This window comes from Quercus suber, unplaced genomic scaffold, assembly GCF_002906115.3.
Source record: "Quercus suber isolate HL8 unplaced genomic scaffold, Cork oak 2.0 scaffold_774, whole genome shotgun sequence".
Lineage (NCBI taxonomy): Eukaryota > Viridiplantae > Streptophyta > Magnoliopsida > Fagales > Fagaceae > Quercus > Quercus suber.
The window spans coordinates 168,638-196,047 of record NW_027070210.1 but is presented as its reverse complement, the minus strand read 5'-3'; the positions used below and the strand labels follow the sequence as shown (position 1 = coordinate 196,047).

The window sequence follows — 27,410 nt, the reverse complement described above, 5'->3', positions numbered from 1 at the left end:
ACACAAGGATTACATGATTCAACTTTGTCAGCCTACATCCACGGAAGAATCCCTTAAGGGCTACATCTTTATTATGTAACAGTGTAGTACAAAATCTGTGTTACAATGAACCCTAACATGCGTATATATAGACAACTAAACCCTAAACTACTAGTACAAGCAGGAGTGGGCTTGGGCTTATTACATTAAGCTAATACGTCTAATTAATATATCTCTAACACGGGATTGACGTCACCCAATGACGTCATCTAGCCACCCAACCCGAACCTTGGGCTGTGATCTGAGACATAGCAACAAGACCACGATGGTGGTCCATGGAAGCTGTGTGATGCTGTGGGGTTCAGATCTGAAAACAAGCAAGGGTATTGTGGATCTGTGCTATACATGTATGAATCTTCTTTACTGTGTAGAGATGTTTGTTTGTTACCAAGAACGATGTTTGGCTCTAATACCATGTTAAATATATTAACAACGTGACATGTTATACCATATTGTATATGCTAGAGTGGATGCGAAAGAGGAAGTATAGAATAGATACACTGAGAACACGAGAGTTACGTAGTTTAGCCTTGTCTGCCTACATCCATAGAGAAATCCCTTAAGGGTTACATCTTTATTATGTAAGAGTGTAGTACAAAATTTGTGTTACAATGAACCCTAACATGGGTATATATAAGCGACTAAACCCTAGACTACTAGTACAAGTAGGAGTGAGCTTGGGTCTATTACATTGGGCTAATACGTCTAATATATCTCTAACAATCTAAAGCTTACTAAATAGTTAGTGCAGCACGAGTGTCATTGAATTCTTCTTGAAACATAATGAAAAATACACGTCCTCATCTATCTGTCTTTGTCCTCATTGTCTTTAGTTAGTGTTAGATCTGAGAAAGAGAATACAAATTAAAGAGAGAACACAAAGTTTCTGTAATTTGGCTTAACGGTCTACATCTGTAAAGGGAAAGTCTTGACAACTATATCTTCACTATAATCTTAATTTAGAGTTACGATGAACCCAATACAAGAGATCATAGTAGTTGAGATAATTAGAATTTACTGTTGGGAACATTACACAAAGTAATAATGGAAGAACAAGATTAACATAAAAGACAAACAAAAAATAGATAACTTGAAAGCACTATATCGTTTTTCTTAGACAATATTTGCCCCCCACACTTTTATTTCTAAAGGGTTATCGCAAATTTGTCTCCAAGATACAACCAAGATGTTGGGTTTTACAGATAGTAATTTTGGAGAATGACCATAGAATTTCTTGTGTTTCTCTCAAACTTACTATTTTTTTGTAAAGTTAGTATTTTTTTAAGTGAACATAAGCCTCTATTTATACCCCTATGGTTATGTTTCATGTAAAGACACGTATAGAGAGTTAGTTATTTTTTTCATAAAATGGTTAACAAATATTAAAACCTCTTCAACCTTTCTGAACAGTCACCAGAAAATTCTGCAGAAAATTCTAGAAAATTCCAAAAAATTCAAATTTTCGAATTTTCACTTAGAAAATTCCAGAACTTGAATTTTAACTTTATGAAACCATATATTCTCCAAACTTAAACATCATTATTACAACCTATCATTGTATATATCTATATATACAACACTGACTACACATTTCACTTCACATTTACTTTTGATTTCTTTTTATCATCAACTCACTTTTTCATACAAGAGAGATTCATATCTAGCCACTCATTTGATGATAATAAATTTTATTAATTGAGTTAATTGGAATCCACCTCAAATTTTTATTTAAAATCTAATTTATTTTCTACATGACTTGTTTTTAAACTTAAAATAAGTTTTATTTTTAGAAGAACTAAAAATAAATCAAAGAAAATAAACTCATGCAAGCAAGCACCCAAACAAAAATATAGAATAAGAAGAAGAAGCTGACATGCCAAGCCACGTAGTAACACCCCAGCAAGACAATCAACCAAAGCAAGCAAACCATAAAACCATGAACAAAATTTTTTACAAAGATTCCCCCAAAAGTTCCCGGATTCATTATTATTTGTTCCCTTCGATCATATTTTCACTTCTCTTTAACAAAAACCCATAAATTTCATGGCATTTCCTTTACCAATGATTGCCTCCATCTCCATCTTGGTCTTCATGACCTTTCCACTTTCACACTTCATACCCTTCATAGTACTTTATGGTACAGTTTTAATTTTAACAAATTTCTTGTTTAGTTCTTCTTTTGGGTGTTTAATTTATATTATATTTGACATACAAGCTTTGGTTAATTGATATCTTTGTAGCTGAAAGCTAAAATAGTGTAAAACACTATAACTTGTTTAAACCCTCAATTTTAAAAACACGGCTTAATTGCTTTTACTCTAATTTATCTAAGTGTAAAACAAGAGTAAACGATATGCAATTATTGGAACAACTCTCTAAGCTATAACAATAAGCAAGCAACAATAAATATAAAGCTTAAAGTGAAAAGGAAGAGAGATGCAAACACAAGATAACACTGAGACGTGTTATCAAAGAGGAAACCGAACTACTCAGAGAAAAACTTCTCTGCAGCCTTCCAAGCTGAAATCGATCTACTAGTGAATAAAGTTGGAATACACGAATATCAAAAAGTTCCTCCAAGCCTAATCTACCCAATGTACTTGAACCCTCCAAATTTTAGCTACCAACAGGCTTCACCGAGTCTTGTCTTCACTAGTTATTCGAATCCTACAATTAGCTCCAAATTGCATCCACCAATCGATGGCTTCTTCCAATGCTTCCTACATGCATCAAACTTCACTCAGCACTCAGATTGGACGAGACAAGTATTTGGGTTAAAAACCTTTAAAGGATTTGTAATTGGAGAGGTAAGAGTAGAGGAAAACTAAGAGAAATTGTGTAGAAGATTATGGGTTTACAATCTTTAACTCTCAAGTGTATTACTAGGGTTTTCTCTCTCAAAAACTCTTTTACAATTTCGTGGATAATGTGGGCTTAAATAGTGTTGGTAAAGAAATAAGAAAAACACATTTCAAAAAGGTTCAAGTAGTGAGTTTCACGGGTCACTCACGAATTGGCCTGAGTCACGAAGTGACTCGCGAAATCCAACCTAGTATGAGACTGTTCAGATTTCAGCATGTGCTTCTCATGTGGCCTTTTGCGGGTTATCCACTCATGAGCCAATCGCGAACTTCACTTTCTTCACAAGTCTTTACCAAACTCTCACACTCAACCCTTACATTAAATCCCACAAAAATATTGGAAAATGATTGAACAAAATACAATCAAATTTGACAAGGAATTAAAGTCAATAAAAACATAATTGTAAACCATAACTTTATAGTAGCTACGAAAGAAGGTTTTGTGTTGTAATTGAAGTTTCTGTTATATAGAAACTGCAATCCAAACAAAAGTCTATCATTAATCAATGTGTATATGCATGTATGTGAGTGTAAAGCTAACTGTTGAGGCAAGAAATCAAGTGAGTCTTCATTTTATTTGATCATTTAGAATTCTTACCAGTTAACATAATAAATCAGTGAATTATACTGCAATTAGATCACTTTGGATATTAGTATTTGTTTTTAATTAATTAAACTTATAAATTCAACTTCAAGATCATGTTTTAACAAGTGTTGTACTAACTAACAAACATCAAGCATACCTGTATTTCATTTGACACGGTCCTGTTAGGGGTTTGCAAGTCTGTTAGTTTTTGTTGGTGTGCTAAAAAACTGCAAAAATAGTAGGAACTAGGAAGATAGAGGAGCATAGAGAATTAGAGATTTTAAAATCCTTCTGCAGTTCATGTGTATTTTTCTTCTGTTAATATTAAATTTAGTAAAGCTCAATAGAACTTAGCGAGGAGCTCACAAAAATCTTAATTTAGGGGGTTGATAATGTAAGAAATTTAGTATCTGTGAGTTGCTGAGGAAAAGGGGAAGAAAATGGCATATAGAGAAAAGAGGGTAGGTACAGATTGCAGAATGGTACCACAAATGATAAAATGCGAAAGAGACTGAGTACTAATTGCAGGGTGGTATAAAATGTCATTTCTCACCTGGATACACCACACTACACCCTACTTGACTAATCTGATTTGCAAAAGCTTGCAAACATATACATGTTGATTGTGGGCAAATCAAAGGGTCCCAAAATCTCCATATTTCTCTTACAATTTATGCAAAGTAGTTGTTAGTTATATAAAGTAAGCTTTGCTTTCGGAAGCAGAACGAAAAATAAGCCAAAAGGAACGATAATGCTTGTTTTATTTACAACTGTGCTTATCGTGTGATTATATATCTTAGCAGACAAGTTGAGCTTGGTATGGGTACAAACTCTGTTAATCTTATAGTATAAAGTAGATTTCTAGAGTTCCAGCATCTACAAAAGTTTTCTTGGTTAAATAATGTGATTCACCAATCAAAGAGGGTAAAAAATCATTAATGATGTTCTAATGAGTACATAAGTGGTTTCATATTTTATAAGAAGTTTCAGTATTTTCAGTCTTGAGTTTTTGTACATCTATTCATCAGATTTCAATTCCTCTCTTGAAATTTCTTGACTGCTATATCAGAATCAAACTTAAAACATTTCTTTGTGGGGATTTTAGTCTCTCTTTTTTTCCCCTTTGTTAGTTTTCAAAAATATTGTCTTAGTGCTTTAGTGGATTAGCTGATTAGTGTAAATGATGTTATAAGTTGATTTCTTATTGTTGTTAATATGGTTTCCCCGGTGAAGAGCTCACTGAGTATCTGAGCTATCAATCTGGTGCTGAAGGATATTGCATGTATGCGCTCACAACATTATATATTCATAATGTTAAAAGAAAATTCTTTATATTATTCTCTCAAAAAAACTTTTGCTGATCATGGGTCAAATTGTATCCAAAAAAATAGTTTGTTATATATTATTTAGATTCAGTTCCTGTGGTCCTCATGTAGTAGTTGCATTTATTTGATAATAACTAAAGAACTTGCATGTATACAAATCATGACCCAACCCAACCCATTTATTTAATTTTTTTTACTTTTATAATCTAAATTCTAAAAGGAAAAAAAAATTGTAAACCCTAAAACTAAACTTATAGCTCTCTCTCTCTCTCTTCATTTTTCCTTCATCTTCCTATCAAAATTTTCTTTTCCTCCAAACACTGCTTAACCTCTCAGATTGTACCAGCAATAAACGAGATAGATCGAGCTCCACGACTTGGCCTCTTAGTCCTTCTTCTTCTTCTATTTCTCTGTGAGTGGGTCTCCTTCGCTTGTCATCGGACTAGGTTGGCAGCAGGTTCTCGACGGACTTGTTGGACAACGGCCTTGTACTCATGGAGATCAATTGAGCTAGATCACAACGGACTTGTTCGTCTTTGTAAGGAATCTGAAATTTTTTTTTTTTTTTTTTTTTTTTTGTAAAAGTTGTGTTAGGTTGCAAAGAAAACGTCTACTTAGGAAAAGAAAATACAAGAAATGGTATGGAGGAAGATGTTCTTCACTTTCAGTATTTTTCATGCTATTTTTTTGTTTTAATTTTTAATTATTTTATGAATTTTTAAAACAAAGATGATAGTGATTTTTTCTCTTAAAACTCATTATTTATCAAGCTAGGAATTTATCTTTGGAGGGACCATGTATAATTCTTTTTCTTTTTCTTTTTTTGTATGTATGAAATCTAAAATAGTAATGTACATTATTTCATAACTCAATATATGCTATAAATAACAACTAAATACATATTAATTTTTTTTTTAATCAAACTAATCAAGTACATTTATAAATTATAATGCCATATGGTATATAATATATTGATTATTATAATAACAAATAATATATTATAAGGAAAACAAATCAAAAAATATATATATATATATATATATTATAAGGAAAAAAAAAAAAGCAAATGAAAAGTAAAGTAAAGAAATCAAAAGAAAACAAATGAAAAGTAAAGTAACACAAGTGCATTATACAGAGTTGAGGGGCTTACAGAAGTTTAAAGTTTGTCTTTTACTATTTCTTGTCTAGTCTAGTCACATAGAACTTTACTTTTATATTGTAGACACAAGACTGCGGCAATAGTGGGAAAAGGAAAAAATTGAAGAAAAAAAAGAAGAAGAAGGCAAAAGCCAATAGAGACAAAAAGAGTCACTTGTGAGAGCATTGTAAGCAAAATTTTCTACAATTGTTTGGGGACCTGGTGGTGCGGCGAATCAACAAAACTGTTGACTTTTCAATTTTTCTACTACTGTTGTACAAGTAAGTCCTAGATGTGTTGGGATGAAAATTAGAATTTTTTTTCCCTTTTATTTGTTGAGGTAATTGTTAAATACTTATGTATTCATTTTAAAGATGTTGGATGTTTAATTATTGTAATTTTTTAACATTAGGGGCAGTTGCATTGTAAGTCAGGGGTTCAAATGAATCCCCTAACTTCAAAAGAAAATATTTATATATATAATATTTTTTTATTAATTTAATTATCATTAAAAATATTTTTGTACAACTTGGCTTAACTCTTACACACCCTGATCACAAATTAATTTAGCACAAAAATCAAACAACATAGATTAGTTCATCCCAAAACTAATTAACAACACAAATCACTTTCCCTTTCTCTCATGAATTTCATCTCATTTCTATTTTCTATCTGACTTTCTATATATTTTCGACTCTAAAAGTAAAATGTGAGTATTTGTGAGTTCTGAATGTCTCTCATTATTATAAATTTATATTGTGTGTGTGTGTGTGTGACACTTGATGGATAACAAAAAATCACATCTATGGTTCGTCCAGATGGGTCGTCCATGATGAATGGTTAGCCAAACAACCAGGCCATCTCCTATTCGTCCAGATATCTCGTCCTTGGGATGTTGGGCAATTGATTAACCTTCAGGGAATCAAGTCGAAGGAATCGTCCATGTGTAAGGTGAATGGACGACCACACAACGGCACAACAAAGAGTCATCCATGCGCAGAGCGCATGGACGACTACGCAACACTTAGCAAATTTTGGAGCGGTTCATCAACCCGTGTTCATCGCCACCAATCCCTCCCACGTATGTAACTTCCAACGGCGGTTATGATTTTTATAGCCGTTGGGGAGGTTATGTCCGGATTCCAAGATTCTGGGGGAAGTTATTGAACTAGTAACCGCCCTAGAATACCCTATATAAGGACCGGTCTTAACCATGCAATGGTATGAATTCCCTGAGATTTTACATTGAATAAAGTTAAAACTCCATTAGAAGAGAAGAAACTAACTTTGTCATCGGAGGGTATTTGGCCGGTTCACCCCGGTCACCCTTTGATTGTTTTCTGTCTTTATAGGCCTTCGCTAACGCCGTAGTCCACCGAAGCTGAAGTGTTCAACTAACTGATTCCATACATCATCAGTTGGGGCCGTCTGTGGGAACGTGAATCGATTTGCGATTTGCTTTTTCTGGGACAAAAAGTCGAATAGTTCGGACCAGATCGAGGGCTACTAGCCCAGGCCACCAAGAGAGTAGGGATGCTTCTAGTCATCCCCACCGAAATCACCAATCAGCACCTGTCACGCAGTCGCCTTCCATCCAACACATACAATCTATGGCGGCCGCGATGGCGGAATTGACCCGCCAGAATCAAGAGTTGACTAGGGAGATAGAAAGGCAGCGCCGAGAAGGGCATGCTGAGAGACAATCCCAGAGTCAAGAAGATAGAAGAGGAAATGCTGAGCCCGAGATTCGATCAAGAGGCACCTCTTCGCGAAGGGTGCCACATCTGGAGAAGGAAATGGATCAGATAAGGAAGGTTATGGATGAGATGAAGGAGAACATGAGAAGGGCAAATCCCGTAGAGGTTTTGGTTCACCGAACAGACTCCCCTTTCACTGCTTCCATCAATGGGCATCCCTTGCCGCCTAATTCCTAACAAGCGCAATAAGAATAAATATTGTCGCTTCCATAGGGATCATGGGCATGACACGGACGAGTGTTATGACTTGAAGCAGCAAATTGAGAATCTCATTAGACAAGGAAAGTTGAGGCATTTCATTGGAAGGGATCATAAAGATGAAAAATTGAAAGCAAAGATGGAAGAGTCATCACGGCCCCCACTCGGAGAAATAAGAGTTATCATTGGTGGGACATCGACAGGACAATCCTCCAAGGCGAAGAAGACGTACCTCAAATCTGCTAAGCCTCCATTATCCACCAACACCCTCCTGGTTCTGTAATCTGCTATGAGTAGGGTAATGATGATTGCATCGTCGTGTGGATGATGGATCCTCTCAGCTTCTTCGTCCATAAAAGAGATGGTTAGCTCGTCTGTTTCCTTCATCCTTAGGGGTCGTCCAGAGAGTTGGACGTTCTGCACCGCTTTGAGGTACGTCTTCTTCACCTTGGAGGATTGTCCTGTTGACGTCCCATCAATGATAACTCTTATTTCTCCGAGTGGGGGCCATGATGACTCTTCCATCTTTGCTTTCAATTTTTAATCTTTATGATCCCTTTCAACGAAATGCCTCAACTTTCCTTGTCTAATGAGATTCTCAATCTGCTGCTTCAAGTCATAACACTCGTCCGTGTCATGCCCATGATCCCTATGGAAGCGACAATATTTATTCTTATTGCGCTTGTTAGGAATTAGGCGGCAAAGGATGCCCATTGATGGAAGCAGTGAAAGGGGAGTCTGTTCGATGAACCAAATCCTCTACAGGATTTGCCCTTCTCATGTTCTCCTTCATCTCGTCCATAACCTTCCTCATCTGATCCATTTCCTTCTCCAGATGTGGCACCCTTCGCGAAGTGGTGCCTCTTGATCGAATCTCGGGCTCAGCATTTCATCCTCTATCTTCTTGACTCTGGGATTGTCTCTCAGCATGCCCTTCTCGGTGCTGCCTTTCTATCTCCCTAGTCAACTCTTGATTCTAGCTGGTTAATTTTGCCATCGCAGCCGCCATAGATTGTATGTGTTGGATGGAAGGCGACTGCGTGACAGGCACTGATTAGTGAGTTCAATAACTTCCCCCAGAATCTTGGAATCCGGACATAACCTCCCCAACGGCTATAAAAATCATAACCGCCGTTGGAAGTTATATACGTGGGAGGGATTGGCGGCGATGAACACGAGTTGATGAACCGCTCCAAAATTTGCTAAGTGTTGGGTAGTCGTCCATGCGCTCTGCGCATGGACGACTCTTTGTCGCGCCGTTGTGTGGTCGTCCACGCACTTTACACATGGACGATTCCTTTGACTTGATTCCCTGAAGTTTAATTAATTACCCAGAGCGCATGGACGACTCTTTGTCACGCCGTTGTGTGGTCGTCCACGCACCTTACACATGGACGATTCCTTCGACTTGATTCCCTGAAGTTTAATCAATTGCCCAACATCCCAAGGACGAGATATCTGGACGAATAGGAGATGGCTTGGTTGTTTAGCTAACCGTTCATCATGGACGACCCATCTGGACGAACTATAGATGTGATTTTTTGTTATCCATCAGTTGCCCCCTTGTCCAGGGCGTCGTCCAGGGATACTATAGGGATTTTATCCCATTTATATAGCCACGTGTCATGGTTTAATTCGTTAAGTGATTAAATCGATTACATTTCCCCACGCGATTGCCACGTGTCATTTTCATCATATATAGCTGTGCACCTAAGGTAGCATCCACTTTGGACGCTCCTAAGTTAAAAACATTAGTAGATAGATACCAAATTCCTATCGAGTTTGAACCTCGTCTGCCCAGGGAAGGAGAGTGGTGTTATTGACCTTCTTCTGGTTTGGGAGTATACTCGTCTTATCTCTTAGTTGGTCTTAGGTTTCCCTTAAATTCCTTTTGTAGAGGTCTTCTTCATAGGTTAGGTATTGGTCCTAATCAACTTAATCCCAATGGTTGGAGGACGATAGTCGCCATGCAAGTGTTATGGCGTGAGGCACTGGAAGGGGAACGTCCTATAACAGTGGACGAATTCCTCTACTGTTATAAGCCTTCAAAAATAAAACAGTCAGCTGGTTTTACCAGTTCTCGTCCAAAGGCTCTCACTATAGCTTAATAAAGGGTCGTAGCTCGTCTGATAGGCTCTGGAAACAAGAGTTTTTTATCATTTCTAGAAACTGGGCTAGGGACCCAACAAATGTTAATAATGCCCTCTTCCCTCTTTTTACCAGCCCCATAGGTCGCCTTCGTCCTGAGGGTATGTTTTCTTTTCATGTTATTTATTTTATTCCTTACACTTTCTAACTTTCATTTGTCTAACTACCTTTCTTTTGTTGGTGCAGCTGTTACTCGTCCACGTTTGGATAGATCTTACTTGGATCGAATTGACCAAGTACGTGTCTTCCCTAAAAGAACTTTCCACGATTTAGTAACTCTCAGCAGTTTAGCTACGTGGGGTCTTGGTCCAGAACCAACTGCTGAGAATCTAGGCCACGAAGAAACTACTCGTAGGAGTAAGTATCGTTCATCTCCTTCCATTTCCATCTCTATTATTATTATTATATTTTTTTTTTATATTTTTTTTATTATCATTTTAACTGATTTCCTTCATTTTAAGAATATTTACAATGAGAGAAAATAGGGAAAAAACAATAACTAGTGGAGACGAGGATGCTCCTGTGCCTCCAGTCGTCCAGAAGGCTACCGTCTAGCCTGGGAAGAGGAAGTCCAAGAAAATTTCAAGTGCTGTGGACCTGGACGACCTTCCTAGTCGTCGAGGTCCTAAAAAACCAAAAACCACTCAGACTTCTCTTCCCAAGGTCCCCAAATTCACTCCTCCGACGGTGAATCTGGACGAGTCTCCTACCAATATGGAGCCCGTCCAAATAATTCATCCTATTCAGACTGATCCTGCACCTTCAGCTAAGACCTCTCGGAAGCCTCATCCGTCAAAGCAATCAGATCATCCCTCTAACTTGGTACTGGACGAGGGGTATGCGTGGAGGACATTCAAAGGAATCGTCACTAACAACGAAGTTAACCAATGTTACAACATGTCAGTGAAGGAATTTGAACGTTCTAGCGTCCACAACCTCTTTAAGGTAGGACCTTAACTCGTCCTTGTGCTGCTTTTTTTTTTTTTATTATCTTGCTAACTCTCATTCGTCCATGCACAGGCTATGTCAAAGTTTTATACAGCGACGTGCCAGGCTAAGGAACTTGCTGAGGAGGCCAAGATGGCAAAAGAGAAGGCTAAGGAGCTAAGCAATGAAGTTTTGCTAAAAAAGGGGGAGGTGATCAGGCTAACAGATGAAGTCAACCGTTTGCTAGGAATTGAGACGAAACTGAAGGACGAGGTTGAGGAACTTAAAGCAGATGCTATTGAAAAAGATACTCGCATCGTGTACTTGGAGGGACAAGTTTCAAAGTTTAATTCGTCCTTGGAGAAGGCACGTGAAGAAGCCATATCAGCCTTCAAGAAGTCTGACGAATACAAGAATCGTCTAGACAGCCATTACGCTGCTGGGTATGAGGACTTCCGTGCTAATGCCAAGGACGCATTCCCTGACTTGAACTTCAATGTATTTAAGATCCCCCTTGCCACAGAGAGTTCCTTGCTTATGACGGGTTCTGAGGACGTAAATGTGGAGGACGATGCCACTAACGAGGTGAACCAGGACGATCCGAAGACAAACCCAGTAAATTGAATTCATCTTTCAGAAAGTTTTTTATGTTTTTTGTTTAAAAGTGTCCTAGTGTTTTGGGCTTTTACTTGTTTTTTTTTTTTTTTTAATTTATTCAAGTACAATTTCTTCGTCCAAGTTTATGGACGAGTATTATGGATAAGTACTCATTACTCTTCTAAGGGTTTTTGGACGGTGGTCGTCTACCCTTTGAATTTTATGAATGTATGAATGTTCCTTCTTTATCATTGTTCATTGTTTTCAATTATTCCTTGTGCTTTGCGAACGAGTTCCATTTATATCGTCCATACCATTTTTGTGGTTGTGGGATTTTTCTTTTTATTGAGGTTTTATCTCGTCTTGATCATATGGACGAATTCCTTCCTGTAACATCATGAGATGTTCATTTTCAAGTAAAGTTCGTCTATGAATGACGTCTTTTTAGCATATTTAATTGTTGCTCAAGTTTAGGACGACTATTTACTCGTCCTTAATGAAATTTTCCCACGAATGCTCGTCCATGGGTTGGACTGTTAAGTTGGTTAGATTCGTCTGTGGGCCTGTGGTGTTTTCACACGCACATTGTTCGTCCATGGTGTAGACAATTGCACTTCAGGTTTGTCTTGCCTTTGAGCTTAGACGGACATACCTTTATTCTTGCTTTATCCTTATCTAAAGGAAAGCTCTTAGACGATACTTCCTTGCGTCCAAGGATTTTACTCGTCTTTGACTTTTCGCCTTCTGTGGATCATTTTGAATCATAGAAAATGGAGGATTCCCATACAATCATACATATATATTCAGAAATCCATACTATGTAATCATTCGTCCACAATCATGGCACATGCTTAAGAGCTTGTGCTTTTAGGGAATTAAAAATACATAATACAACATAACTTTGTCCATAAGCAGCATAAAATACTTATTTACTTAAGACACAACAATAATAAGCAAGTACTGGAAAACATTAAACATATTACTTCAAACGTCCAAGGATCTCGTCCTCTCTTTATAGGCTTTCGCTAACGCCGTAGTCCACCGAAGCCGAAGTATTCAACTAACTGATTCCATACATCATCAACACTAATTTTGTGCATTATTTTTTTATTTTTTGATACAATGTTATTTGTGTGAATTGTGATGTGTGTGAAGGTATACATGTATAGTATAAATATACTATAACTTTATATAATTTAATAACCAAGAAATACAAAGGATTTGTTACATGTGTATATATATATCCTTTTGTTATAAAACCAGTGATTCAAGGAAAAAAAATAGTAAAGTTTGTAATTGTTAAATGTTTTATGTATGGATGAGTGTGGTTATGTGGGTCAATAATTTATGAAATAACTAATAAATAATGACAACTACATAAAAATAAAAATGTTATACAAACTTAATACAATAAAATGGTTACATCTACATTGACAATAGACAATGACAATTGATAATAAACTATCATATGACGATTTCAAAATATGAAGACTCGTAGAAAGAATTGTAAAATTTCATATATGTGTTTTTTTTTCAATAACACAATATATTCAAGTTATCTTTTTATTAAAACTTATTTAATTTAAGTTTCTTAATGACCCCCCTCAAGAAAATTCCTGGAACCGCCATTGTTTAACATATATATTTATGGGTTGTATTTTATTTTACAATATTTTTACAAAATGTTGATGTGGCCAACCTTTTATTGATTCTCATCTAAGCCCACTATTAATATCACTTTTTCATTTACTAATAATCACTCACCACATCGGCAGTTTGTGATATTTTTTGTAAAATAATTTGTATCTCTAGCATTATTCTTCTATTTAAATGAAAGTTATGTTTATTTTTAGACTTTCTTAAAAACATATGTATATTATTGGGTATGGGGGGCCAAAATGATAAGGTTCTTTTAGAAAATTTCAAATCATTTAGGATAATTCCACCCAAAAAAAAAAAATTCTTAATTTTTTTGAAAAATTTTGGGGGAGCCAAGCCCCCCTCGGTCCTATTGATGATCCGCCAATGTATTTATCTTTTAAAACTCACTATATATTAAGAAGATTCAAAAAGTTAGTTCTTCTCTGTATATTAAGAAGATTCAGAAAGTTAGTTCTTATCTTTTTTTTTATTTCAAAAATACCCCTAATTCAATTAACTTATCATTATTCCTAAAACATAAAAATGAGGTTAAAACCATAAATTGATAATAATAACAAAAAACTACCCGTGTTTATAAAACTACACCATGTTCTATATACTTCCCACTACCCATGTAGACAACCAAAACTACCATCCTGTTCCTATAAAATAAAATAAAATAAAACTAAAAAAAAAAAAAAAAGTTTCATTGCACATGCAAAGCGCGTGTGATGAAACTAGTTAATGTATTATTGTGTTAGACGTTATTATTTTGTTTTCTAGCATGAGAATGAGAAATTTTAAGTCTTTGATTTTAATAGGTTAAAAGGATGAGTTGGATTATTAAATGGGTTGTGAGAGTAATGGGTAAATAATATAAATTTAAACTTGTAATAAATGGGTTAATGGGTAATTATATATCCGACGCATTTAAGACCCAACTCAAAATCTACCCAACTCGCTCAATTGCCACCTCTAATCATGACTTATCCAAATTAAATGGGTCATGATTAGGTTAATGGGTTTGGATAAAAATTGTTTTGTTGGGATATTTATAATTAATGTTTCTCACCTCAACCCAGCACCAACTCATTTTCTAGTGTGCAACTAAATTTTAAAGTGTTTAGTTAACGAATGCTCTTAAAGTATTGGTAATAAATTATTTTAAGAAAGTTTTAATATTATTTTTATGAGAAATATAGAAAATATTTCAAGGATTGTGTTTTTTTTTTTTTTTCAATAACCATTTTTTTTCTAAATAAAATTGTGTTATTCCTTTTTTATTTTACATATCATTTTTACTTTTTGGATTTACTCATAAAATTCCCAATTGGTCTATGATTTAATGGACAAAATGTAGTTGTGTGCGCGCGCGCACAAACACAGTGTTCTGGGAATTTTCAAATATTTTTTGGAACCTTTTTTTTTATCTTAAAAGTAATTGACCAAGTATATTTTAATTTTGGGACATTTTATTCCATGACTATGTAAAATAGTTCACCCATGTGCTTGTTTCATTATTTGTCAATTTTTTTTCAAGTTGCAAATGTCAGTTTTTTATCTCCATGTGTTCATTTCTTTCCTTACTGCAGAGAAGTTGGAGATGGAACATGGGATTCCATTTTCAAGCCTCACAGGCATGTGCTTAATAGAACTAGACCCATCTTATTGGAAGTCATGTTTTACATTGTATGGTTGTAATTTGAATTATTTTACATTTTTTTGCAGGTTGCAACTGTTTGCGACAAGGTGATATATCTCTGTTGGTTAGATTGGCTGTTTACCTCTCCTGGATCTTGAGGTTTGTTTTTCGTTTCCCCTTCAACTGATTCATGGTCACTATTATACTACAGGTGAAGGAAATGAACAAACTGAGTCAGGGTTACAACATCGTTGGTGTCTCCCAGGTGATTTGAGAATCAAGTTTTTCCTGTTTTAAATGTATTTGTAATGTAGCATGATATTCGTAATGATCATTTGATTACTCATTGACAGTGTCTTCATTGTTTCTTATGACATAGTAACAAACTCTTTAGAATGAAATGGAAATGAATGAAAATAATAATTTTAGAATATTTTTTCATTCTCTTGTTTGGGGATTTTAATGGAGGAAATAGAAAACTCATTTCTTTGTTTGGAAGTTTAAGTAAGAGAGAATGAAATAGGTAGGAGAGATCACTCATTACTCTCTATTCCCTTAAAATTTCAAATTTTCATTCTCCCCCGAAATTGGGAGGAATGGGAGGGAATGAAATTAAATTTAATGATTTTTTTACTAAAACTCTCAAAATACCCCTATATATTCAACCATTTATCTTAAAATAGGGGTCTAATAGTAATATTGTCAAAAATGATTCCATTTCATTCCTCAATATTCTTCACAAACAAGATTACTTACATTCCATTCATTTTCATTCATTTATTTTAAAACATCCAATCAAAGTTACTTGATTCTATTCCTTTCCTTTACTTAAATACATTCCATTCCATTCCATTCTTTTCCATTCTCTTATAATGATTTCATTCCATTCCATTTCCTTATGAACTCACAAGCGGAGCCTTAAAAGTCATCCAATTTTAACATGATATATTACGTTCCAAGTGTCCCACATGCCTTAAATGCAAACTTAATCACATGTATATAAATTCTTTAGCACCCTTCCCTTGTAAGCTTGTTTTCAAAGATGATTTCTACCCATGAGTTTGTATGTAAGAAATGAGTTGTGTATATAGGTTCTTTGCAGGACGGAACTATGCTTAGGCCTCCCGGCCCAATGAGAAAAAGCAAAATATATAATATATAAAGATTGTTTTTTTAATTTTCATGCTTCATTTTTGTTCAATACTTTCATGCTTTCACAAAAAGGACACTTTCTTTATTCAAATTTTCATTAAATTTTGATTCTTTTTGTGGGTTTTTGTTTGGGTTTTAAATGATTCATGAAATTTATCTTAAAGCATTAGTATAGGATAATTACAGCTTAAGTGTTTGATGAAGTTTCTCAAAGAAGCTTAGAATAAACATGCGCGCGCGCACGCACACACCTATATATATGTATGTATATATTCTTTTATAAGTTGCTTAGATAAAACACATGGTTGTCTTTGGGTTATAACAAATTTTTTAAGCATTTGGGTTTGAGTGTATCTTGCCTCCCCTCATTCGAAATCCTAGTTCCTTCCCTGGTTCTTTGAATGCTTCCACAAAACCATACCCCTCCAGCAAATAATATATCATCTTGCCTTTTTTTAACCGCCTCTAGCACATCTCATTTTAGCTTCCTCTTGAACTTCTGGTGGTTCCAATCTCAATTGTAGCAACCGCAAATAATATATCATCTTGCCTTTTTTTCACCGCCTCTAGCACATCTCATTTCAGCTTCCTCTTGAACTTCTGGTGATTCCAACCTCAATTGTACCACTTGGGTGCGTTCAATGTTCTTCCTTGATCTGCTTGATCTACGTAATTATGCTTATTGTTTAGTTTGTCTTATTGTGCTAGGTAATCTGTCTTAACTTCAATTTTATTCCTTTATTGAAATCACAGAACAACTGATGTTCAAACTTTGGGGGATGATATTTTGAATTTGCTGTTGGTCAAGGATGATTGATGCAGTGAAGCTCTCCTTGTCATTTTATGTGTCTAGGTGGCCCTAATTCATGATAAATAAATGAAAAGGTTAAATGCATGTTAGTTTGCATTTTGTGATTTTAGGTAGGATGCTCTCTAATCATGCTTGGTATCCTCAGAAACAGGTTTACTGTTTCTCTGATCTCATCAGAGGAAAATTATGTTAGTATAGAATGTGCTATTCTACTTCTCAAGTTGCATTAAATTTTCATTTCATTGCTTTCTATTAGTAAATTAATGGTTAAAATCATTTTTGTCCTTGTAATTTGGTCCAAGTTCAATTTTCTTACCTCAAATTTAGAGAGTTGAGATTTACTTAGTCCCGAAAATTGTAAAAGGTATTAATTTCGGAGCACTGTTTATTTCACACAAAATCTTGACTTCAAGTCACGTTTTCTCTTGTATTTTCTGTGTGTGTGATAGTATTTTCCTTTAATTTCAACTAACAGTCAGTTTGAAATTAAATAAATTGCATATGTAGCAAACAGAGTGTTGACATGGCACATTGAAAAGCTAATATGGCCTGGAATAAATTTAATTGAATAAAGACGGAAAGTCATAATTGTTAATTGATACCTTCGAAAATTTCATAGAAATTGCAACTAATATTGGCTTTTGATCCTCAGCAGGCAGCCTCTATTTACTGGTTCCTATTCTTAACTTTCATTTGATTTAACAGGGTTGTTTAATAGGTCGAGGTGTTTTGGAATTTTGAGATGGAGGACCTCCTGTAAGAACCAGTCTTTATGATAAACTTTGCTAGTTTAGTGTTTTTAATTCATTGTTTAACCCATTGCATGAACTTTGTTATGATGAAATTTTAGTTTTTTTTTTTTTTTTTTGAACATTCATTTATATGCCTAAATTGTGTGAAATCGGCATAATGAATGGTGTTCTTAAGTTCATTATTTAGCTGAATAACATTTTTTAGATATCAATCTGTTAGATTTATGTATATATTTTTTGAAAGCATTTTGACTTGATAAACTGTACTGTTTTTCTTTGTATTCCTTCACTTTGGGTTCTTTTTCTATTCCCTGTTTGGTAACGGGGGATGGAAATGTGAGGTTATAACCATTGATTCTGCCTGAAATATAACAGACAATTGAAGCTTAGAGTAACATCTGTGTAATTTGAAATGATGATAAAATAAATTTGTGATAGATGAATCAAATTATCGCTCTGAGTTCATGTACAAGATTTTTTTTTTTTTCCTTCAAAATGTTAAATACTCTAAATAACTATGGTATCATCTATATTCCGCTGTTAATTCCATCCCACGTTCTAGTCAACAGTAATTCACCTGTAGTTTTTTTTTTTTTTTTTTCTCCATTTTCAGCTATGGAATTACATTATTTTGTTCTCTCATTAAGCTGTGTATATAGGAAATTGAAATTCCTTAGCTAATGTAAATTAGTGCTGTCTCATCACTTCATACTCTGACCGTATGTTGCATAGGTTCATAAATCTATCTACAGAACATTGAATTTTTTTTTTTTTTTTTAAATTAGTGTATATCCTCTATATAATGCTGTTCTTAGTCTTCTTTGAGAACTTTTTTCCTCATAATTTTAAGATTCATTGTTGTTATCGTCTACCACTTTTCTGCATATTGTCAATGAAGCCTATTCTGGAGACTTCAAATTTTCATTTTTTTTGGGGTTAATGGCTAGTGCCTGCGTATTATATATTGTTAAATTTTGAGAACCATTAATTTAAAAGTTAATGCTTGTTTTTGATAATGATCACCTACGACTAGTGGCAAAAGACATGGTAAGGAATAGATGTATTCTTATATAAATTTTACAATTTGTTTAATCCTATCTTGAGCTCTGTCTAATATTCTTATATGCCTTTCGCTTTTACAGTCTGGTTTTAAATGCATTCTTGTGGACAAACTAATCAAGTCATTGCTCTACACTGACCTTTTCCAAGTATAAATCTCTCTCTCTCTCTCTCTCTCTCTGTCAACTTCTATAACATTTGAACTCCTTTATTGAAGTTGGTTAATTTCATCTTGTCACTCTTTTTCTGTCAAATTATGCTATCTTAGATGTTTCTACAAAGCATGACCTTTGATTTCTTGAATGACAGGATCACTTTGCTCCCAGCAGTTTTTTCAAATTACCAAATGTGAGTAGTATAACCTGATGAACCCTTACAGATATTGCAGTGATCTTCTTTTCAATTGCTTTTGGCTCAGTATTCTTTTTTTAAATTACTCTGTAGTCACAGAGGGCGAAACTGATTTTTTGGCCTGTCATATAGCCGTCCATCTACATGCATTGATAATTTAACACCTTATCATATTTCCATCTTTTCTGAAATAGATGAAAACCAAAACATCAGAATTTACTATTACATTTCCAGGCTATTCCCAACTATTTAGAGAATTGCAGATTTCTTCCAAAGCTTAACAATGAACTCCCTGACGAGAGAAACTCCACTTATAAGGAACGGTTCATTAGCTTACAGAACTTGGTGCTTATCATGGTAAACTCTCTCTCTCTCTCTCTCTCTCTCTCTCTCTCTCTCTCTCTTTTAACAGGCTAATCATTGCAAGTTGGTGAGGTATATTTCCATTTAGTAACATTCTTGGTCCTCTCAGATTGCTTAAATTTTCTCAGAATAAGAAAATTTAAAGTTGAAGCGTCTCTCAATCTTCTCCGTCCTTTTTTTTTTTTTTGAATGCTCAACAGTTTGAGAATGATACTCTTTTGACATCTAAGGAAACCTCCTGGTTTGGATATTACCCAGATGGGGCCTTCAAGCCAATTTTACCTCCACAACAGGTATTGTGTTTAGCTTGAAACCTAGTTTACTTTCCAAATTTGAATGTTTTGCTGACACAGTCATCATTTAGCTGAAATGCTAAGACATTTAAATTACCAATATGAGCACTTTCACTTACAGTAAATGATGGCTGCAACTTTTGTATCATGAAAAAAGCATGACTGGAGACACATTGTTTATTATTACAGCTGGAGAAAGAATACAATGCTAATAGTTCATTTCCATGAAGCAAGGGAAGATTTTGATTGACCATTTCTTGGGTGAATTTGAGAATGTGAAGGAAACAATCAGATTATTTGTAACAATAAATTGATGATCCATTTCATTAAATCTCAAGCTGGAATATTAATTAAGGCTTGTCTAAATCTTTAGAGGAAATTTATAGCAGACAATGCAAACCATTGGCTATGAGAGTTATGTGGCATGATAAAGGGCCTGGGCATAGTTCTGCAGTGTATAACACGAGTTAGCATGATAAAAACATCAGTTGTTTTTTCCTTGGAACAAAAAGAAGTTATGTCACCTTAATTTAGCGCTATAATCTAAAACTTCATATGTACTACAACATAGTTTTTTTGTGTTTTGAGCCTAAGTGGTATCTTAGCTTTTGTCACTAGTTGTGCAGAAACAGCTTTACATTGAGGATTGGATTGGTTTGAAAACCTTAGATGAAGCAGGAAGGGTCAAGTACATAAGTGTTCCTGGATATCATCTTGACATCTCCCAAAGTGATATTGAAGAGTATGTTCTGCCTTATTTGTAGGGTAAAAACACTTGCATCAATGCTTGTATAATATAACAAGGACCATATTTTAGCCAACCAAACTCAAAATTCACCCACAAAATTATGTAAAAATACATAATTGCTACAGTAACCATAAATATATACACGAGCATTGTTCACATTGTATTTCAATATTTTATTTTATTTTCTCTCTCCTCTTGCTCTTATGTCTGATTAGATTCTCTCTCTATTTATGAAGATAATAATAATAATAAAAAGAATGAAATATGATTAATTAAATAAAATAGAATGTAGAATAAATAATCTGATATTGGTGTTTTTGAAAAGAAGTTGCGTAAAATTATTTAAAAAAAAGGTAGGTTTTTATGTTAAAATAAACCCAAATTTTTGTACGAGTTAATTCTAAGACATCAAGAAATAACAGCACCGAAAAGGATGGTGATAGGGTGCACGGAATCCATGGCGTAGTTGCACAAAGCAACAAGAGAGAGCAAACTGTGCCTCAATTTGAGGAGAGCTTATCATATAAACTGATTCTCAAAGGATCATCAACTTATTGGTGGCCCTCATCAATTAAGAGTTTCATCAATAAACTTCTTGGGCTTGCAGAGTCATTGCCTCACACTTGATTTAGATTACCCTGTTTAATTAAAGAGAAATAATATGTTTACAACATCTTTATAATAAATTCTAAGTGGCAGATTGTTACTGGTTGTTATTGTTGGAGCAAAAAGGTAATCTTAGTGTTAGTTTCAAATTTGAACCAATAACAACTAACCACCTATGATTTGTTGTAAAAATATTGTAAAGTTATTATAGACCTAACATCTCTCTTAATTAAACCATAAATCAATTTATACGTTTGGTGGGGATTATCTTCATGTACAGTTTTATTTTTTTCTTTTTTTCTTTTTTCTTTTTTTCGTTTTTCAGCCTCACCAGCCTTGCTATTAGGCTGAAAAAAGAGAGTAAATAACCCTTTTCCACTTTCGGCCTGCCTATTTGCTATTGGGCCGAGTTTGCTCGTAATTCAAATATTCACTTTTATTTTGTAGCAATTCAATTTTCTTTTCTTTTCTTTTTTTAATAAAAATTTCAATATTAGTATTTTAATACTAGTTAAATTGTCAATTCAGTCCACTAACTATTAGTTATTGTCAAATTTGATCTTTTAATTATTAAGAGAAAGGTCTTTATAAATTGGGTTCAAAGTGGTTCTCAATCCATTTAAAACCAAGTGGTGATCCCTACTCTCCACCGTGATCCATGAGGCATGTAGCTTACTCTCCAAACCATGTGTAGGCAGGACAAACACTGGGCAACCTAGTCCATTTTATCGCAATCCATCATTGGAGACCCTTATTGAAATTAATGGAACCTAACCCAAGGGGCTTACATCTTCAAGAATGATTGTCCTTATCTTTAAGCAAATCTCTACATTTTGAATCCTAACTTTCATTGTATTATCATTTATCCATCTTAACATTCTCTTTTAGTTACACTCATTTTATAAATTTTTTTTTTTTTAAATATTTAATACCATAGAACATAACTAATCTTCTAGCGGTCTTTTTTTTTTTTTTCTTAAACTTAACTTCACTCACCTTACTCTCCAATTTCAAAGATAAAATAAATCCTAAGTAGTTGACATGGGGGGGTGGGAGTCAAGCAGTTGGAGCCGAGAAAACCTTGCCTCCAAAGGTGTGAATCACACAAAGAGGGGGGCCATTAATCATCAATGTGACGTCTCTTAAGGGCCTTCACGAGGCTTCTTCACAGCAAGAGCATGATGAGGTCGAATAGGAGATAGAAGACGTTACTTCATTTTGTTGTATGAGATATTCCAACTCAATCCGACTTCTCAAAAGTTGTTTGACAATTGACAAATGAAAGGACTCCAAGAAGTCTGACGTGATCAAGTTAAGTTATAGATGCCGTGGTTGCACCAAATGATTACTATTTAATAAAGAAATTAGTAAATTACATATTTCTTATATAATTTGAGGCTGTTTCGAATTAAACCCTAAATTGAAATATATATTATATAATAAGCTTTTCATTTTTGTATTTAGGGTGTGTGTTCATTTTAATCCTCTTGTTTTTATATATTTCATTTTAGTCCTTGAATTTTTTTATCATATTTCATTTTGGTAATTTCCGTTATCTCACCTACAAAATTCGATGACTTAGATAAGGACTAAGGGGATGTTAACGTGGCAAACCTAATAATAACATGGTTAAAAGAATAACATGAAAACAAATATTTAATTAACATAAAAAAAAAATCCCACATTAGTATCTTAATGCAAATTATATATATATATATATATATATATATATGGATTCAATCGATCTTTTTTTTTATTGGATGCAAATTTTGACAAATCTACATCTAGATTACATCTTATCTTTATGTCCTTCACGCTTGAAAAATTCTAAGATAATTAGAGATCAATAACTATCTTATGTATAAAATGTTTAAAATTCTACCTTTTATATTATAAATTATGCATAAAACATGAATTTATCAATCAAATATTAAATAATATTTGATTGATATGAAATCTGGTATGTGTATTAAACATATATAACATGTAATTCAACAATAGAATTTTCAAAATATTAACATCATTTAAAGTTATTGAATGGTGTAAAAGTTACACCTATAACTTAATCCTGGCCACCAAACACACCACATGGTTCCTTCACTCTCTTTCTCAAGATTAGCCATCACTAGAAGGAAGTTGTTTCCTGCGCCTTGTGATTATACCAAATGAATGTGTTCTCCTTATGTCCTGTGATGTACCAATAATTAAAAAATTACACATTCTCTCTTTAGTCATTGCCAAAATTTCTAAATATATAAAAATTCTATTTCATTAAAATTCTACTAACGAGAATTTTTTTAAGTTCAAAAAGAAATCGTTATTTATTCTATATTGTTTTAATAATCTACCATATTTTTTTGTTTTAATAATAAAAGTTTGGGCATACATAACATGCTTGCACTATGTAGTTCAATCTAGTACTACAAGTTTTTTTTCTAAGAAAAAAAAAAGTACTACAAGTTAAATTATTAACATAGTCTACTTCAATTGAAACTCTGGATCTGTTTAAATACCGCTTATTGTTAAAAATTAAAAACTAAAAATACTGTAACAAAATAATTTTAAATGTGTGAATAGTGTCGTGAGACTCCATTTTAAAGAAAAATTTGTTCAAATTCGTAGTTGTGAGTCCTGTGAAAAATGCACGGGATCCACACAAAAAATGCAACCGCCAACACAAATGCAAATGCATTGCTATCCAAACTAACACTCTATTGTCAAAAATTTTATTAAGAAAATTAAAATACGACTTTGATTAAAACTCATTTATCAAAGGTTTCAATATATTTAAAAGTTCTTTCATTATTTATATTATATATTTTTTTATAAAATTATTATATTTATTTACCAAACCCTTATCTCACCACACCCACGTCTGTGAGAAGGTCCATTTGGTGCTTAGGGAAGCAGTTTGGAAAGGAACCAATATACATTGGTTGATGCTATGGTCAAGTAGCGGAATCCGACAAGCTAAAGAAGAAATAGGTTCGGCGTAACCTCGTTGGAGCAAGAAGTTTGGAGGGTTTAGGTACTTGGGTAGATTAGGCTTGGAGGGTCTTCTACTGTTCATGTATCCCAACTATATTCTTTAGTGGATTTTATCACCGCTTGGAGGGCGGCGGAGAGGTTTTACGCCGAGGACTTCGGTTTCCTCTTCAATAACACATCATATGTTGTCCATGTGTTTGCATCTCTCTTTCCTTTATCTTTGCCTTATATTTACTGCTGTGGATGTGTTTATATTTGGTTTAGATTGTTTTATCAATTCTGTTATAAGCTTGTTATTATATTCCGCACATTAATTGTTTGATATAAAACTTGAATTGGTATTTCGTATCTGGGGGTCTAAACGTTCAAGGGTGTTTTATACCCATATTGAACTTTCAATATTTAAAGTTCTTTCATTATTTATATTATATATTTTTTTATAAAATTATTTATTTAGTTTTTTTATCAAAAGATTCAAAACTTAGACTCACACTATGTGCATTTATCATGTGACTTAAAAATATTTTATTATTATTTACATTTACTATCTATTTATTATTCAATTTCAATATATTATTGAACTATTTTTCTTTTGTTTACAAGCATTGCACGGGCATAATATTAGTTCCCACCAAAATTGGTTCCAACTAAAGTCTAAATACACTAAATATAAAATAAAAACAGTTCAAAGTTGAACTAATTTTATTATTTGTTAAAATTTTATCAAATTTGAAACAATTTTATAGTTTATCAAGCATTCCCATAAAAATGCATAGTTGTGCTAAAATTAGAAGATGTTCATTCTTTACGCACAACAAAGTGCAAGGTCAAATAAATAAAGCAGCAAGAGAAGAAATCAAGTTTAGTGTCTCTTCATGAGTCAGTCAAACTCTAATTTATTGTCAACCCATCAACCGACTCAATCACATTGAGTTTGAAGAATTTGAAATTGTTGTCGACCGAATTGATGAGCTTAAAGCAATGGTCGGATCGGTTGAACTCGAGGGTCATCTCAAAAATTTGTGATTTGGGTGGTGGCACCATGTGATGGTGGTGGATTTAGTAGATGATAATGCACAAAAATCGTCAATGAGTTAATCGTCCACACACATGCCAATGGGTGTACCTGAAGAACAAAAGAAAAGAACCAATCAGAGAGCACCGGTGGGGTGCTAGCCAAAGACCTTTCGAAGGTTAAGTTAATGATAAAAGAATCTCCAAGAACTCAAGAGTGCCAGAATTAAGGAGAACTCACGTACCTCAAGAAGGTTAGGGTTTGTGGTTTATTAGTGGTGGAGAGCTGGCCCAAATCCATTGATACGGGGGAATTTCCTTATAAAGAGAAGAATTCCAAGATATTTGGGATCACCTTCCCACAAATAAGAAATATGATTGTGAGGTAGGATCTTTAGTCGTGATGTGTAAGTAATTTCCATGTAAAGACATATGAGTGGACCCCAAGCAAATTTCACGGGAAATCCTAAGGTGATGGGTTGTTAGGATTGGGGGTTGGATCGTCAACCTGACCCGACAGCCCATGGGGTCGGTCATCCCTTTAGGATCAGTTTAGGTGTAAGGCCGATGATAAGACAAGGAAGGTTTGGCACACGAGGAAGGTTCAGCACCCCGTGTCAATCAATCAAAAATTATCCTCATCAGTAGAGATCTTCGTCAAAGAGAAATGGCCACATGCAAAAATCAAGCCATGCATAAAGGAAAAACGGTACATAAAGATCAAGTTATAAAGGAACAATTGCACTTGAAGTTGATACTTGACACAAGGTGAAGTGGTGACAAAAGAAGTTGATACTAGCTAGGTAAAGCTCTTTAGACAAGTTAGGTTTGTTGAATTTCCATATGGAAAAATCGATACTCTACCCAATCTAATTAGGGTTATCAGTTGTTAACCCTCTATCACTTGAACCAACTTTTGGAGAAAATAGATTTTTTTTTTTTAATACTTAATAGAAATTCTACTATGGCTTACTCTAAGTATATATATGTGTAAAGCTCCCTCATGGAGACTTGAACCCCGGTCCTTACCCTCCAGAACCCACAAGTACTCATACTTGTGTAGTGACCATCGCACGTGGTGGTGAGAATACAGATTTCAAATATTATGGCTCTGGATTAGGTAATTCTTGCCGATTGTGGGTATAATTGTTTAGCCCCTCTTAACAACATTTTAGAACTCCAACCTTTAGCTTATACCTAATTTTCATCTTAAAATTGGGGGAAAAAAAAATCTTTAACAAAATTGAAAACACAAGTGGCAAATTATGCAAAAAGCTTTATGGGAGCTAAAGCCTTTTAATTCCACTAAAAGTAGAGCTAGATGGTGTATTTACACATACTTCTCAGTTCTCACATCTTTATTTTTATTTTTTCACAATTTACTAAAGTGAAAAGTTCTAATTATGTAAAGAAAGTGCGGTAGTAGTGGTGATGGGTGACTGTGATGTTAGACCAATCTTACTTGATACAATGATACTTCAATATATTTAAAAAATAAAAAGTGTGTGTTTGTTACTAACAATTTTATCCATAACTAACAACACAAGTTGTGTGATGTACCCATACGGTTGATTGCTTTTTATTATCAACCTAAGATGATACTGCGTTTTATTCTCATATATGCAAGATTCATATTTGAAGGCAATAAACTTTATTAATTAAGCTAATTGGAACTCATAATAAAATGTACATATAACTTTTTAAATTTTATTTTTCAAAATACAAATTATTTTTTAAGTGGCTAAAAATAAATTGTTTGTTTCTAATATAGAAGAACTAAAAATAAATCAAAGAAAATGTTTCGACATTAACATTTTTCTAGAAAGTGAATTATTTTATATAAAAAGAAGTATTTTCTAGAAAACTATCTCATTTTCCTATATTTGATAGAAATCTTAAAATAAATTTTTTTAAAAAAAATTATCTCTCAATTTCCCTTATATAATTTCGTGTTAGATATAGTTGTCTTCCTTAGCTTTGTGTGAGATTGAGTTGTTTTCTAGAAAATTTTAGTGATAAACAATTCTATCTTATATCAAGTTAAATAAAGAAAGTTAGAAGATAATTTTCCGTTGCCACATTTTTATTTGATACTATCAAGAAAAAAAACCAAAAAACTATTTTCACATAAGCATTGAAACAAGCAAATTGTAAATAAAGTTTTTTTTTTTTTAATGACAAATTGTAAAGTACATTCCTAAAGTTTGATGTTTCTTGGATTTTATACTTTGAAGTTTGAAAATTTGGATTTTACATCCTGAAGTTTGACTTTATTAGCAAAACCTCACTCTTCGTTGGTTTTGATTGTTTAGTGATTTGTTCGGTGTTAATGTTTTTCTTTTTCTTTTTCTTTTTGCCAAATCAACCTCCTAAAATGACATCATATCACTTAAAACAAAGAGCAATGTTAGTGC

The 27,410-nt window shown here is 33.8% G+C and overlaps 1 pseudogene; it reads left to right on the top strand.

The window, feature by feature from the left end:
- The first annotated feature begins 304 nt into the window (after positions 1-304).
- On the top strand, positions 305-21,015 carry LOC112017341 (uncharacterized; annotated as a pseudogene).
- Positions 21,016-27,410: the final 6,395 nt, after the last annotated feature.